Here is a 15,297-nt window from a genome sequence, read left to right as displayed (position 1 = left end):
CAGACTGCACAGCCCCAACTCCCTCAGTCCCTCCTCACAGCAGAGCAGCTCCAGCCCTGTGAGCATCCTCCTGGCCCTGCTCTGGACACCTTCCAGCACCTCCATGATGATTTTAAAGATCACCCAGTCCTAACGTCCCTTCCAGTGGCAGAGACACCTCCCAGGTTGCTCAAAGCCTCATCCAGCCTGGTCTTGAACACCTCCAGGGAGGGGACATCCACAACCTCCCTGGGCAGCCTGTGTCAGTGTCACCACCCTCACTGTAAGGAGTTTCTTCCTAATCTGCAGTATAAATCTTCCCTCCTCAAGCTTCAATCCATGTCCCTCATCCTGTCACTCCCAGCCCTTGTCAAAAGTCCTTCCCCAGCTCTCTTGGAGCCCCTTCAGGTATTGGAAGGCTGCTCTGGGGTCTTCCTGGAGCCCTCTCCTGGCTGAACAACTCCAACTCTCCCAGCTGGTCCCCATAGCAGAGGTGTTCCAAGTCTCTAATCATCTTTGTGGCCTCCTCTGGACCCAATACAGCAGTTCCACGTCCTTGTTGTGCTGGGGGCCCCAGGGCTGGACACAGTTTAGGTACTCCAGATGCTCACGAGGAGCCAACTCACCTTCCCAGCATGGCTGCTGGAGGACCAGTGGCTGCAGCAGCAGCACTACAGGACCTGGCTGAGGGCAGTCACTTCCCCATCACCCTCTCTACACTCCTTCCAGCTCAATCAGCCACTGAAGTGGCTGCTCAGGATGCCAGGAGGTGGCTGGTGGTTGTGGCTCTGCCCTGGAGCAGTCCCAGCCTCCTCCCAGGCAGTGTTCTTGGCATAGTTCTGGAATTAAGGACAAATTGTAATTACTTTCCTCAGCAACAAACCCTTTGGAGGAAAGGGCCAGTGATAGATTTCAGGTTTGATCAGAGCTGACAAGCAGCATTATTCACACTGCACCACAACTGGCACCCTGGCAGACAGGGAGGGCTGTGGTCACCATCCCCTGGGGCACCAACAGACACCACCAGTTTGACTTTTGTGATTCTCCACCCCCCATAATATGAGAGTGAAGCAGGTTGGCTCCTTCAGTTCCCTCAGCCCTGCTCAGCAGTGAGTCCAGCCCTGGCACATGGTCCATGAGGAGCCACCTCCTCCTGCCCCAGAGCAGGGAAGCACTCTAAAGCCAGCCTGAGCAGAGACAAGTGACCTTAGGACAAGCAGCAATGGATGGAAGCTGTAGCACAGGAGGTTGCAGCTCAGCACAAGGGGCAACTTCTTGCCTGGAAGGGTCCCAGAGCCCTGGCACAGGCTGCCCAGAGAGGTTGTGGAGTCTCCTTGTGTGGAGCCTTTCCAGGCCTGTCTGGATGTGTTCCTGTGTGCCCTGAGCTGGGCTGTGTGGTTCTGCTCTGGCAGGGGGGCTGGACTGGATGAGCTCTTTGGGTCCCTTCCAACCCCTGACATCCTGTGAGCTGTATCCTGTGACCTTCCCACAGCAGAGCAACTTTTCTAACACTAAGAGCAGCAACTCAGCAGACCATGGCACCCAGGGAGGAGGCAGAGCCTGCCCCTGCAGCCTGATCCCATTTTGGGGCAACAACAATGAACTGCAGGATCCTTTCAGCCTCATCAACGAAGCTCCCCCCCTCAAAGCCTCTCTCTGCCAAACCCAGAGATGTTCCATCCCTGGAGGGATGCTCTGCTCCTGCCTGGACTTAGGGATTAGAGTTCTAAACAATCAATTAACTAATTGAGCTCATTCCATTTGATCTCTTAAGCCCAGCTTTAAAGCCCATCTCTTCCCACGAGTCACCTGCACACCTTAGCCTCTGCTTTTCCTGCACAGACAACATTTGGGATCCATCTGCTCCTCTCCCACTTAGGTATCCCCTCAAGCTCTTGACTGAAATTGTTGATGGCTCACAGGGAGGGGAGGTCTCAGGTGCATTTCAGCTCCATCAGGGATAGCTTCACCAAACTATTGCTTGAAAGGTCACCACAACCCAAATCCCAGAGAGGAAACTGCCAGGCAAGGAGAAAGGGGACTCAGGGTTTTGGTGTTGAACTCTCCCCACAAATGGGGCACTTCTTGGGTATGTCCAAGCCAAATCCATCCAAAAGAGCTACCTGCTCCTTGGATCAGGGTTTGTCTCTCCCTAAGAGAAGGAACAGCCCCAGGCTGCCACAGTCCTGGTGACCATCAGGGAATCAGCCCTAAGATCAGAGAACCCCAGCATAGTGGGGGTTGGGAGGGACCTCTGGAGATCACCCAGCCCAACTCCCCTGCTCCAGCAGGGGCATCCACAGCAGCTTGCCCAGGGTCACAATGGCTGGGGGGAGGGGTTGGAAGCTCTGCAGAGACTCCACAACCTTTCTGGGCAGCCTGCTCCAGGGCTCCAGCACCCTCACACCAAAGAAGTTCCTCCTCCTGCTGAGATGGAACCTCCTGGATTCCAGTTTGTGCCCACTGCCCTTGTCTGTTGCTGGGCACTACTGAGAAGAGCCTGGCCCCAGTCTCTTGCCCCCCACACTTTAGCCATCAACCAGCACTGAGAAGCTCCCCTCAGGCTGCTTTTCTCCAGATGCCTTTAGATGGGGACAATGCTGGCATAACTTGCTCCAAAAGGTGAGACTTACCCTGCCAGCCTTGGGCTCCTGTTTGCTTCTGGCTCTGCATTAGCCTCAAGTGCCAGCACTTCACTGCAGCCTGGATTCAGCTGGGTGCAGCCTTTCATTACCATCACTTCCTCAGGAGTTCTAAAGACTGCAGCAGCCTCCCCCAAGCAGGGAGCTGCCACTCAACCTCACATGGCAGCATTCTCTCTTCTGTCCCCATTTCCCCTCCTCAGCAGCACTCTACAAATGGGCAGCAAATCTCTTCCCAGTGCCCAGGCAAATCAGGGCAGAGGGATTCATTGGGAAGATGATTACGCAGCACTCAGGTGAGTGCCACAACCATGCCCAGAGGCACTGGAATGAGCTGCCAGGGAGGTGGTGGAGTCACCAACGCTGGATGTGTTTAAGGCTGGTCTGGATGTGGTGCTCAGGGATATGGTTTAAGGTGAATCTTGTAGAGCAGGGTTCTAGGTTGGCCTTGGTGCTCCTGAGAAGCTTTGGCAGCCTGCATGGTGCTGTGATGCTGTGAATTACTCTGCTGACCTGTAGTAGGACAGAACAGTGCTGGCTGGAGCAGGGGAGCCAGCAACAGAATGAGGGGACACAGCCTCAAGGTCTGCCAGGGCAGGTCTAGGCTGGATGTTAGGAGGAAGTTGTTGTCAGAGAGAGTGATTGGCATTGGAATGGGCTGCCCAGGGAGGTGGTGGAGTGGCTGTGGCTGGAGGTGTTGCAGCCAAGCCTGGCTGGGGCACTTAGTGCCATGGTCTGGTTGGTTGGGCAGGGCTGGGTGCTAGGTTGGACTGGCTGAGCTTGGAGCTCTCTTCCAGCCTGCTTGATTTTATGATTCTATTCTAAACGGGGGCTGGCAGCCCCAAGGACCCCCACACCTCCCCCTCTTCCCAGCATGAGTGTGGGGAAGGTGCCTTGACTCACAGAATCACTAAGGATGATCACTCCAAGGTGATCAACTCCAACCATCAACCCAACACCATTCTGTGCTGGGATCTGAGCATCCCACTGCCTTCCAGCTTTGCTCCCCATGAAAACAAGAGCCTGAAATCAAAGTGAGTAATGAGAGCCATTGAAAGGCTGAGATGGATGGATCCATCTCATCTTCCATCCACTGTATCCATCATATGCCTGTGTCCCTTTAAATAATGCTGCTTGCTATCCACTGGGGAGGGAGAGGGGGGAAAATGATGTAGAAAAGGAGGTGAGGGGAAAGAAGAAGGGGGGAAAAAAAAGGCATAATTGTGTTCCACAAAAATTAAGGGAAAGAAAAATGATGTAAAGAAATGAACTCTCTCAGAAAAGGCTATTTCATAATGGCCCTTTAAAGCATTCCATCAAGCAAAACCAACACATTCATTTCAAGTGCTAAAGAAGAACCTTCAATCAATCAGAGAACTTCACTTTTGGACTGGAATGAATTCAATTGACCTTTGTGTTGTGCAGATACAATGGTTGAGGCAAAGGGGTTGGGGGGGTGCTGCTGCCTGGGTGTTCTCAGTGAGTGGTGAGAGGCTGGAATGGGTTGCCCAGGGAGGTGGTTGAGGCCCCATGGCTGGAGGTGTTTGAGGCCAGGCTGGCTGAGGCTGTGTGCAGCCTGCTCTAGGGTAGGGTGTCCCTGGGCATGGCAGGGGGGTTGGGACTGGCTGCTCCTTGTGGTCCCTTCCAACCCTGACTGATTCTGTGATTCTATGATGCTGTGACCTGTTCTAGTGGGAGGTGTCCCTGCCTATGGCAGGGGGTTGGAACTGGGTGATCTTTGAGGTCCCTTCCAACCTAAACCATTCACAGTATCACAGTATCACAGTATCACACAGTATCACCAAGGTTGGAAGAGACCTCACAGATCATCAAGTCCAACCCTTTACTACAGAGCTCAAGGCTAGACCATGGCACCAAGTGCCACGTCCAGTCCTGCCTTGAACAGCTTCTATGAGTTTACTCTACTGGGGGAGGGATCCACCCTAACCCAGGACACAGGTATTTGCCAGGCAGCTGCAGCTGATCACTTCATCTCAGTGGCACAGTCCCAGCCAGCAGGATGGAGAGAGGGAAGCTGCATGGCCACTCACAGAATCACAGAAGGGACCCTCAAAGGTCATCTTGTGCACCCCTCTGCATTCAGCAGGGACACTGCCAGCTACAGCAGCTTGCTCAGGGCCCCATCAGGTTTGACCTTGAATGTCTCCAGGGATGGGACCTGCCCATGGCAGGGACTTTGGAACTGGATGATCCTTCCAACCTTGACTGATTCTATGGTTCTAATTCATGCTGGGCTGAAATCCCTCCCTGGGCAAGGGGGCAGGCTGCAGGAGGTGCCCTTGGCTGCTGCCAGACCTTCTTTGGGGGTTTGGGTTTAAGAAGACTTCCACTGCAGCACTTGAGGATTGGCCAGCATGGTGAGAAGGGACATCACTGGAAACCTGCTTGGAGAGGGATGCTTCTGTATGAAATCCTGAGCTTAAACCTCTGCTCTCAGAGCAATTATTGCCAGCTAATGTAAGCTGGGAAATGGCCTCTCCCTTCCCACTGACTGACATCCCATTTTGTTCCCCCCCCAGTGCATTCACTGAGAAACCCATGAAGAGCAGAGATGAAGTTAGTGGCTCTGGTGTCCCCACCTGCTAGCACATCACAAACTCACACAGAAGTGGAGCCAGAGGGATTTTTGGATACCACATTGCTTTGGGATGGAAGAATCTCATGTCAAGAAGAAGGGGCCAGGCCCTTTTCAGTGGTGTCCTAGGATAGGACAAGAGGCAATGGACACAAACTGGGACCCAGGAACTTCCACCTCAATATGAGGAGAAAATTCTTTGCTGTGAGGGTGCAGGCTGCCCAGAGGGGCTGTGGAGTCTCCTCCTCTGGAGAGATTCCAAACCCACTTGGATGTCTTCCTGTGTGACCTGCCCTGGGTGATCCTGCTCTGGCAGGAGGGGTTAGACTGAATTGATCTTCAAAGGTCCCTTCCAACCCTTCCCATTCTGTGATCCTGTGAACCTCAACTCTGAAAGCTTTTTGGGAGCATGGATCCATCTGTCCTGCATGGCTTCAGCAAAGTGGCAGCAGGAGAAGATGCTGCTCCATTTTCCAGTGACATTAGACAGCCCCAGCAGCTGGGCTGGTCCCAGAACTGGGCTGCTTGTTGGAGGTGCAGCAGCTCTGCACAAATCCCAGAGCTTCTGCTGCTCATGGTGGGGGAAAACTGCAGCCCCCACCAACCTTTCCTCTCGAGTCATCTCCTGGGTAAACAGTGGAGCAAGCACTAATAAACTCGATGGCTCAAAGCACAGAGAAAGCAGCCACTGAGGGGAGAATCCCTGGAATTGCAGCCAGGCTCATTAACTCTGACCCAGGGGGCACCACCAGAGCCATATGGTAACCTCTGAGCCATGTGAGAGCACCTGGGAGGTGCAGTGAGAGCAGAGAGACACCAGAGCACTGCACTTCCCCCCTGGAGATTCCACCCTTGCCTCCCCTTGTGAGTTTCCTCACAACTACCACGTTCTTGGTGCTCCTCAGGGAGGTCCTTGACACTCCTCAGCTCTCCCCTTCCTTGGTCAATGCCACCCTGTGCTTGGATGCTGCCCCAGGCTCCTCATCCTGCTTGCCTGCTACTCCACCCTGCTGCATCAGCAGGAGACAGCAACCAGTTCTCGTGGTGAGCCATGCTGGGGAACTTGGGAGAGCAAAAATGAAGGATGTTGTCCAAGATCTATACTTAAACAGCTCCTGAAAGCAGGGAGCAGGGCATCCACAATGCTGAGATGTCCTTAGTGATGCCAGGCAGTGAAGTTGTGAGCAAAGTGAGTTCCTTGGTGCTTCTCTTTTAAAGATCATCTGGTTTGGGAATGTTGGGAGAGGCTCAGTACCCTCCAGGGGGTGGAGAGATGGGAAAGACATCTGGGCAGCAGGCAGGCAGGGAAGGTAGGAGGTGGTGCTGCTCTCTGCATGCCAGGAGAAAGGGAGGAATCATAGAATCATAGAATCATAGAATTGAGCAGGTTGGAAGAGACCTCCAAGCTCATCCAGTCCAACCTATCCCCCAGCCCTAGCCAGTCAACCAGACCATGGCACTAAGTGCCTCATCCAGGCTTTGCTTGAACACCTCCAGGGACAGTGCCTCTACCACCAGGAGGAGGAGGAAGAGGAGGAGGAGGAGGAGGGGGAGGAGGAGGAGGATGAGGGGGAGGAAAATAAAGCTTCAGAAAGACAAATTCTGTATTTCTTCACCCTGTGGTCAGGAAATGGCTAAGTGATCAATGTCACACTCACTTAACAAGAAACTTGTAACAATCAATACCTGCTCCTTAGCCTCTCCTGGGACCACTTTGCTACTGGAATTGGCACCTTCCCACGGCAGGTCATCAACACAGCCACAGGCAGATGGATGGAGAGTCAATGGCACTCAGAATGCACCTTCAGACTGCAGAGAGGACACTGACCTGTGGGGTGAGGCACAAAGCCAAGCACCCCCAGACCACCTGCCTCTGAAGATCCCAGGTTTAACATTTTGTTTTAATATAGACTTGCCTGGTTGGAAATGTCCTGAGGACCATGGAGTGCAGCCAGAACCTAACAGCTCCCTGCACACAGCTGCCAGAGCAGCAGCCTAAGCTCCTCACCCAAACGCCACACAAACACCTCCAGGGGTGGTGACTCCACCACCTGCCTGGGCAGCCTGTGCCAGTGCCTGGCCACTCTTACAGTGAAGGAATTGCTCCTCTTGTCCAGCCTAAACCTCCCTTGGAACGACTTCAGATTCACAGATTGCACTGGGTTGGAAGGGACTCTCTCAAAGGGCATCTTGGCCAACCCCTCCCTGCAGGCAGCAGAGACACCTCCAACTAGAATCACAGAACCAAGCAGGCTGGAAGAGAGCTCCAAGCTCAGCCAGCCCAACCTAGCACCCAGCCCTGCCCAACCAACCAGACCATGGCACTAAGTGCCCCAGCCAGGCTTGGCTGCAACACCTCCAGCCACAGCCACTCCACCACCTCCCTGGGCAGCCCATTCCAATGCCAATCACTCTCTCTGCCAACAACTTCCTCCTCACATCCAGCCTAGACCTCCCCTGGCACAGCTTGAGGCTGTGTCCCCTCCTTCTGTTGCTGCCTGCCTGGCAGCAGAGCCCAACCCCACCTGGCTACAGCCTCCCTGCAGGCAGCTGCAGACAGCAATGAGGTCACCCCATAGAGCAGCCTGCCCAGGGCCACATCAAGTCTCCTCTTGAATGTCTCCAGGGATGGGACCTCAACCACAGCCCTGGGCAGCCTGTTGCAGTGTTTCACCACCCTCACTGTGCAGAACACCCTCCTGATGTCCAACCTCAATCTCCCCTGCTCCACTTCCAAACCACTGCCCCTCATTCTATCACCACAGCCCCTTCTAAACAGGCCTTGCCCCAAACCCAGGACTTCTGTTTGCTCAGTCATGAAGAAGCAGCAGCTCTGGGTTCAGTTGTGTGCAGCTCCTCACCAACCCTCCCCCAGCCAAGGCAAGCCAAAGTCACTTAACTCGGTGCTGATATAATGGGGAGCAGGAAGGAGCTCAGGCATGGCAGCAAGCACAAGGCCTTCCAGAGGAACAATGAGGAGCAATTATGCTTATCAAGGAGCTGGGGTGGGATCTGGCACGTCTGCAGGCTGGTGCCAGCAATCACAGTTAATTTTCCAAAGTCTGGATGACATATAGGGAAGATTTAGATGTTCTAATTACTCTGCTGAATACCAGGGGTGCTGCTGATGAGGGAGGCAGGCACATGTACATCACACACAGGCACTCAGAGCCAATTAAGAAAGAAAAACAGCAACAAGCAGCCTGCAGGCTCGAAGGTTCCTCATAAAACACAGGTCTGAGCTGACCTACCCTTGCCTGTGAAACGCAGCAACTCAAGCTGCAAGACCTGGTGGCCAAATTCCAGCAGTGAGGACCTGAAAGCTCTGCAAGTGGCAGGGTTCAAGGCATCAGCCAAGCTGCACAGCTTTGTTTTGCTAGCTGATAGCATCATGGTACCCAACAGCATCATGTACAGGGGCTTCCACCCAGCAAAGAGCAGGAGGCAGGAGCTGGGGCAGCAGGGAGGTGCTGCTGGTCAGTGAAACCTGTGCCTCTCCATGGCACAGTTTGCTCAGCTCTCACTACTGGGTGCCTGCAGCATGCTCCATCTCTGATGCAAAAGCTCCCCCAACCTAGACCCAAAAGTCACCACTGCCCACCTCTTGCAAGTCTGCATCATGGAATCATAGTCACAGAATGGGTTAGGTTGGAAGGGAGCTCAAGGCTCAGCCAGTTCCAGCCCCTCACCATAGGCAGGGACACCTCCCACTACAACAGGTTGCTTAAGGTCTCATCCAACCTGGCCTTGAACACCTCCAGGGAGGTTGTGGAGCACAGAAGCACCCAATGTGATCAAAGATCAAGGATCACATTCAGTGCTTCTGTGCTCCACAGCCTCCCTGGGCAACCAGTGCCAGTCTCTCACCACCCTCACTGCAAACAACTTCTTCCTAACATCCACTTTCAGTCTCCTCTCTGCCACTTCAAACCCATTCCTCCTCCTCCTCCTCCTCCTCCTCCTCCTCCTCCTCCTCCTCCTCCTCCTCCTCCTCCTCCTCTCATTACCAGACCTTGTCAATAGTCCCTCCCCAGCTCTCCTGTAGGCCCCTTGAGATTCTGCAAGGCCACTCCAAGGTCTCCTCAAAGCCTTCTCCTCTCCAGCCTGCACAGCCCCAACTCTCTCAGCCTGTGCTCAGAGCAGAGCTGCTGCAGCCCTCTCAGCATCTTGGTGGCCTCCTCTGCACTGGCTCCAACACTTCCATGTGCTGCTTGTGCTGGGGGCTCCAGAACTGCCCCCAGGACTGCAGGTGGGGTGTGAGGAGAGCAGAGCCAAGGGGCAGAATCCCCTCCCTTGCCCTGCTGCCCACACTGCTCTTGCTGCAGCCCAGCACGGGGTTGTGTCTGGGCCAACTGTGTCTGGATCTGAGTTTACTGCACTGAACTCAGCCTTCTGTGCCAGGAACCATTTCTGCCCAACTCACAAACAAGCAAGACCACAGAACCACCACAGCAAACCCCAGAAGCAGCCCAGCCAGGGCTGCCTGGATGAAGTTCATACAGAGCCAGCTCCTCTGCCCAGCACACCCAGGCACTCACTTACCTTGGGCTGCTCTGAAACCCACCCAGAGGGCAACAGAAGACCAAAAGTTCTTCACAGGATACAGGCACCTCTCTCTGCCTTCCCCTCCAGCCTGTGGGCAGCCAGTTCCCTGCAGAGAAGTATGGAATTAAGAACTTAAAGGCCATTAAAAACAATGAAGCCCTCTGGTCCTGGCTTGGGGGAGGGTGGGAATCCTCCAGGCAATTCAGCAGCAGCAGCAGCAGCAGCAGCAGCAGCAGCAGCAGCAGCAGCAGCAGCTCAGAGGTGCTTTGGTGCTGCAAGCAGTGAGATGCTGCACCCAGTGCCCCCTGCAAGGGCAGATGGGGAAGGGACTGGACACGAAGTGCAAGGAGCAGGAGTTTTACCCAACCCTTGGGAAAGCCTTGCTGTGAAAAAGGTTATTTAGGCATTAATATTACTGCACTTATTAATAGCTAAGGCTGGAGCATTATTGCCAAACACTGCATGACTCTTCATGCTGACACTAATTTATCAATAATAGATTGGTAGTGGCTTGCTATGTGGCTTGTGCTTCCCTGAAAGGATTTTTCTCCCCCCACCCTCCACTCTTTTTGTTCAGTATTTCAGTGAGTAGCTTAAGCTAAGCAGGAAAAGGCCCAGTTTCCTTAGACACCAGGCAGAAAGTGTTTGCCTGGAAGTGTTGGAAGCTTCAATCACAGCCCAAGGTCAGTGCAGGGAGAGGAGTTGACTGGTTGGGCTGGCTACATTTTGATCTTCAGAGATTGGCTTTGCAACACAGCCATTAAAACAAAAAAAGGGGGCATGTGTCAGAGGGTTCAGAGCACCACAGCATAGTGGGGGCTGGAAAGGAGCTCTGGAGATCATCCAGCCCAGCAGGGGCACCCACAGCAGCTTGCCCAGGGTCACAATGGCCAGGTGGGGTTGGAAGCTCTGCAGAGAAGGAGACTCCACAATCTCTCTGGGCAGCCTGCTCCAAGGCTCCAGCACCCTCACAACAAAGAAGTTCCTCCTCCTGCTGAGATGGAATGGCCTGGATTCCAGTTTGTGCCCCCTGCCCCTTGTCCTGTCACTGGGCACCACTGAGAACAGTTTGGCCTCATCCTCTTGTCCCCCACCCTTCAGCTCTTGCTGAGCATTGCTCAGATCCCCTCTGGGGCTCTCTTCTCCAGGCTCAAAATCCCCAGGGCTCTCAGCCTTTCCTGCTCACAGAGATGCTTCAGGCCCCTCAGCATCTTCAGAACCTCCACTGGTCTCTTTCCAGTAGTTCCCTGTCCCTCTTGCACTGGAGAACTTGGAACTGGACCCAATACTACAGCTGTGGCCTCACCAGAGCAGAGCAGAGTGGGAGGAGAACCTCTCTCAACCTGCTGGCCACATGTATCCCAGGACCCCATTTGCCTTCCTGGCTCCAAGGGCTACTTGCTCCCCAGCAGGCCACCCCTCTCCTGTACTGGTGCAGGAGGTTGCTCCTCCCCAGGGGTAGGATCCTACATTTGCCTTTGTTGACCTCCACGAGGTTCTCTCTGTCCACCTCTCCAGCCTGGCCAAGTCTCACTGGACCAACAGGACCTCTTTCCCCCAGTGCAGAGGCTGCAAGCACTGCCCTGGGAGGGCTGCCACCACCTCACCCCTTCTTTTGCAAGCCCCAGCTCACTGCTTGGCACAGCAGGGACCTGGTGTGCCCTGGGCAGGGTGAGTGAGCCCCGAGCGATGCCAGCCACTGCGCCACAGCAGCCTGGCACACAGGCTTTGTGAGGAGAGCACCATCAATCCTGGCAGTGGGGAGGTGAGGTTCTGCTGGGCTCTCACCCAAATCATTCTCATTTCTCACGCTGAAACCCTGCCCTGTGCTGGCAGCAGATCTGCAGAAAGGCTCAGGCAGAGCCCTGCCTGCTGCTGCAGAAGCAGAGTCAGCGCCGCGCAGAGTCAATGAGGCAGCACCAGCTTCCAGGGCACCTCACCAGCTCTGTGCAAGCACAGTCAAGCATGACTGAGTTTAAAGTTACCTAAGGAGGAACTCGACCCTTTGAGCAGCACAAACCATTCATCTTCCCACCCTGGCCAAGGAGCAGAGCTGCTGAAGCCAGCTGCACCTGCAGAGCAGCAGCAGAGTGGTCACCCAAACCCAGCCAGCCTCCAGCCAGCGCTGCACTCCTCCCAGGATGGTCACCAACCCCCTTCTGCACTGACTGCAGTCTGTGTGGCCACCAAAAAAACCCTCCCAGGGCAGGTCAGTTCTCACCCCCAGAGGCAGAACTCAGCTGCAGAGATGCAGTCTGACTGGGCTGAACAGCTGAGAAGCAGCATCGTCCACCAAGCCCAAGAGCCAGGGCTGGGGGCTGCAGCTCCAGCACCAGCTCCTTGGTGCAGTGTGCTTCTCCCCGTGCTTGCTCTGCTGTCCTGCACTAAAGCAAGCAGCACCTCTTTGCTAAAGGCTTTAAGGACACAGGGCAGCAAACTCTGGCCAGCAAGAAAGTGAACTCCTTGGACTTTAAACGATCAAAAACCTCCTAAAAAGATCCTGACAGATGAAAGGAAAACCTAAAAGTGCACAGCTGAGCTTTAACCCTGATGCCACTGGGTCTGTGGAGACATCTCTCTTGTGACTGCTTTACCTGGAAAAGGCTCTGACATGCTGGGGATGGGCAGTGGGATGAAACATGAGGGTAGAGATCATGACCCCACAGCCTTCCACGTTTCATGACTGGGTCAGCAGGGTGGGAGTGACTTTGAAATCCATTTTGGTCTCAAACCAGCCAGGACTCCAGGGTGCTCCTTCCCACAGCTTCTTTGATTGGCAGCTTTTGGCAGCTGGGGAGGGGAGGAACAGGCAGAGGGAGAAGCTGCAGCAGGCAGGCAGAGCCTCCCTCCATCACCCCCACTGCTGGGCTCAGAGGGACCCAGCTCCTGGCAGCTGGCTGAGTGTAGATACTGCAAGTTGCAAATGAAAACCTCACTTATCTTCTGGGGAGGAAGCCCTGGCTTTCAAATGCTGCCTGTTCAAACAGCAAACACTCAGCTCAGCCTCTGAAGAGCTTTACACAGAACACAGCCTCATCTCTTCTCAGGCTGGTTTTTCTTCCCTGGCCATATAAAGCACCCACTAGCAACATTCCTCCAGGGTTTTGTTCAGCCTGGAGGAGAGAAGGCTCCAGGGAGACCTTAGAGCAGACTTACAGTAGATGAAGTGGGTTACAGAAGAGCTGGGGAGGGACTTCTTACAAGGCTTTGTAGTGACAGGACAAGTGGCAGTGGCTTTGAGCTGGGAGAGGGGAGGCTGAGAGTGCAGATTAGGAAGGAGTTCTTGACAGGGAAGGGTGGGGAGACACTGGAACATGCTGCCCAGGGAGGCTGTGGATGCTCCCTCCCTGGAGATGTTCAAGACCTGGAGCAGCCTGGGCTGCTGGGAGGTGTCCCTGCTCATGGCAGGCAGGAGGGGTGGAACTGATGGTCTCTAAGGTCCCTTCCAACCCAAAGCATGTTATGGTTCTGTGACTTCCTTGCCTCGACATAAAGGCCTTTCCCACCATTCATGGTTCTGGTGATTCCACTGAAGTTTAGGGTGAGAATGCACTAGAACTGAGAAGGAATCCAAGCCTGGGCCTTCAGTGAGCTGGTCCTCACCTGCCAGGCACATCTGCAGCCACTCTCCTCCCTCAAGAACACTCAATGCTCTCTATTTATATCCTCTTCTCAGTGCACATTCCTTCCCTGTGCCAGAGAAAGAAGAGCGAGCAAAGAAAGTCCATCCTGACGTTGAGAGACAAAAGGAAGATAAAGAACAGCCTCTCAGCTCAGAGGCAGCTCTGCAGGGTCTCAAAAGCTGTTTTTCCTCCAGCAGAGCCAGGCTGGAGCAGCACTGGCCACAGCTCTGCCAGGTCTCACTTGGCCTGAAGGCAACAATCCAGCCTCACCTCCATGGCCATCAGCAGCTACTTCCAAGGGCCAGGAGACAGGATTTGTCCAGCGTGCACACTGTGAGCTTAGCCTTCTGCTTTCTCTTTCACTCCCTTCTTTGGCCCCAGGCACTGAGAAGTGGCTGCTCTGTGGGTCAGTGCCATGAATCAGCACCCAGCCAGGGCTGGGGAGGGGAGGAGGGAGTGGAGGAAGAGGGAAAGATGCTCATGTAAGCACAGTCCCCACCCAAGAACGAGTGTGCCCAGGTGGAAAGAGGCAGGGCACTGCCGAGTCGAACCCTTATGCAACCCATTTTACACAGTCCAGCTCCTTCCAGGCTTTAGCACCCCTGTATGTAGGTCACTCTCTGCTCTGGGAGGAAGAGGAGTGTGTGGCAGCACATGCCTGTGAACGCCCTGAAATGATGACAGACAGACAGGCTGAAAGACTGCACTTGGCAAAGCACAGCAGAGCAGGCACCCAGAGCCCTTGCAGCCACCAGCCCCAGCAGGGGACCTCCAGGAGCTCTGCTCCTCACAGACCAGGGGCTGCAGGCAGGGCTGGCCAGCTCTGTCCACAGCCCAGACTCTCCTCACCTGCCTGTGTGCACTGTGTGAGCTGGGGCTAAGGTCTGACCCCTCCTTCCCTTGAGTAAATCAAAGCTACTGCCCAAAAGTGCCAGAACTTGCATCGAAATGAATGGGACTCAGATGCCAAAATACCTTTGGGTATGTGGCCCTCCAGGTCTTTATCTTGATTCAATATTCTCTGCAAGTCAGGGTGGAGTGAGGGATAGGTTTTCATGGATGATTTTGCTGACTAGAAGCCATGGGCTGTAGGTAAATCTCACCTGGCAATACCTTACCCATCAGAGCCCTTTCAAAACCCTGAGCAGCACAAAGCATCCATCAGGGCTGACACATTCATTCAAGCAATGTTATTTTCTCATCATTTAAGGCCCTCTCTCCCCACTTTTTGTTTGGCAATTGAAAATATTTTGGAGGCAGCACACAACTTCCACCCTCAGCCTGCTGCCTGGGACCAGTGCCATGGGCTGCAGGGATCCTTTGCATTCCAGTCAGAATGAAGTGTTCAAAGGGGGTGAAGATTTAATCCCATCCCAGTAGGACTTTTTCCTTGGGATAAAAGAAAAAGTGTTGTGCTCTTGCTGAAACAAATCAAGCCTCAGTGATGCTGATGGTGGCAGAGGCTGCTTTAAACCTCATTGCCTATGCAAAGAGTAGAGATGAATCACAGGAGCAGAGAGCAATATTAGGTCCTGGGTACCTGTAACACAGCCTTGGCTGAAGGTTTCTTCTGCCTGGTATCAGGTGATACTGTTCCTGCTCACTGAAGGGGGGGTGGACAAAATGACCTTTGAGGGTCCCTTTCAAACTGATGCAATCTGTGAACAGAACAAGAGAAAAGATGTGCAAGGTGAGTGGCAGGAGGCTGGAGCTAGGCTCTGCTGGGTGATGCCCAGTGCCAGGACAAGGGGCAGTGGGTGGAAGCTGAGGCTGGGTTTGTTTAGCCTGCAGCAGAGGAGGCTCAGGGCAGAGCTCATTGCTGTCTACAACTACCTGCAGGGAGGCTGTAGCCAGGTGGGGTTGGGCTCTGCTGCCAGGCACCCAGGGACAGAACAAGGGGACACAGCCTCAA

General features: G+C 54.3%; 1 long non-coding RNA gene across 1 annotated transcript in view; it reads right to left on the bottom strand.

The window, feature by feature from the left end:
• Positions 1 to 15,019, bottom strand: part of LOC135190907 (uncharacterized) — a 34,242-nt gene extending 19,223 nt beyond the window's left edge. Inside the window, exons 1-2 of the long non-coding RNA XR_010308671.1 lie at positions 14,926 to 15,019; positions 9,760 to 9,868 (exon numbers count right to left, since the gene is read on the bottom strand). This is a non-coding gene — a long non-coding RNA (uncharacterized LOC135190907). The remainder of the gene's footprint in view (positions 1 to 9,759; positions 9,869 to 14,925) is intronic.
• Positions 15,020 to 15,297: the final 278 nt, after the last annotated feature.

Source organism: Pogoniulus pusillus, chromosome 37 (assembly GCF_015220805.1).
Source record: "Pogoniulus pusillus isolate bPogPus1 chromosome 37, bPogPus1.pri, whole genome shotgun sequence".
Lineage (NCBI taxonomy): Eukaryota > Metazoa > Chordata > Aves > Piciformes > Lybiidae > Pogoniulus > Pogoniulus pusillus.
The sequence above is the reverse complement of the archived record's forward strand: the minus strand, read 5'-3'. Positions and strand labels throughout refer to the sequence as shown.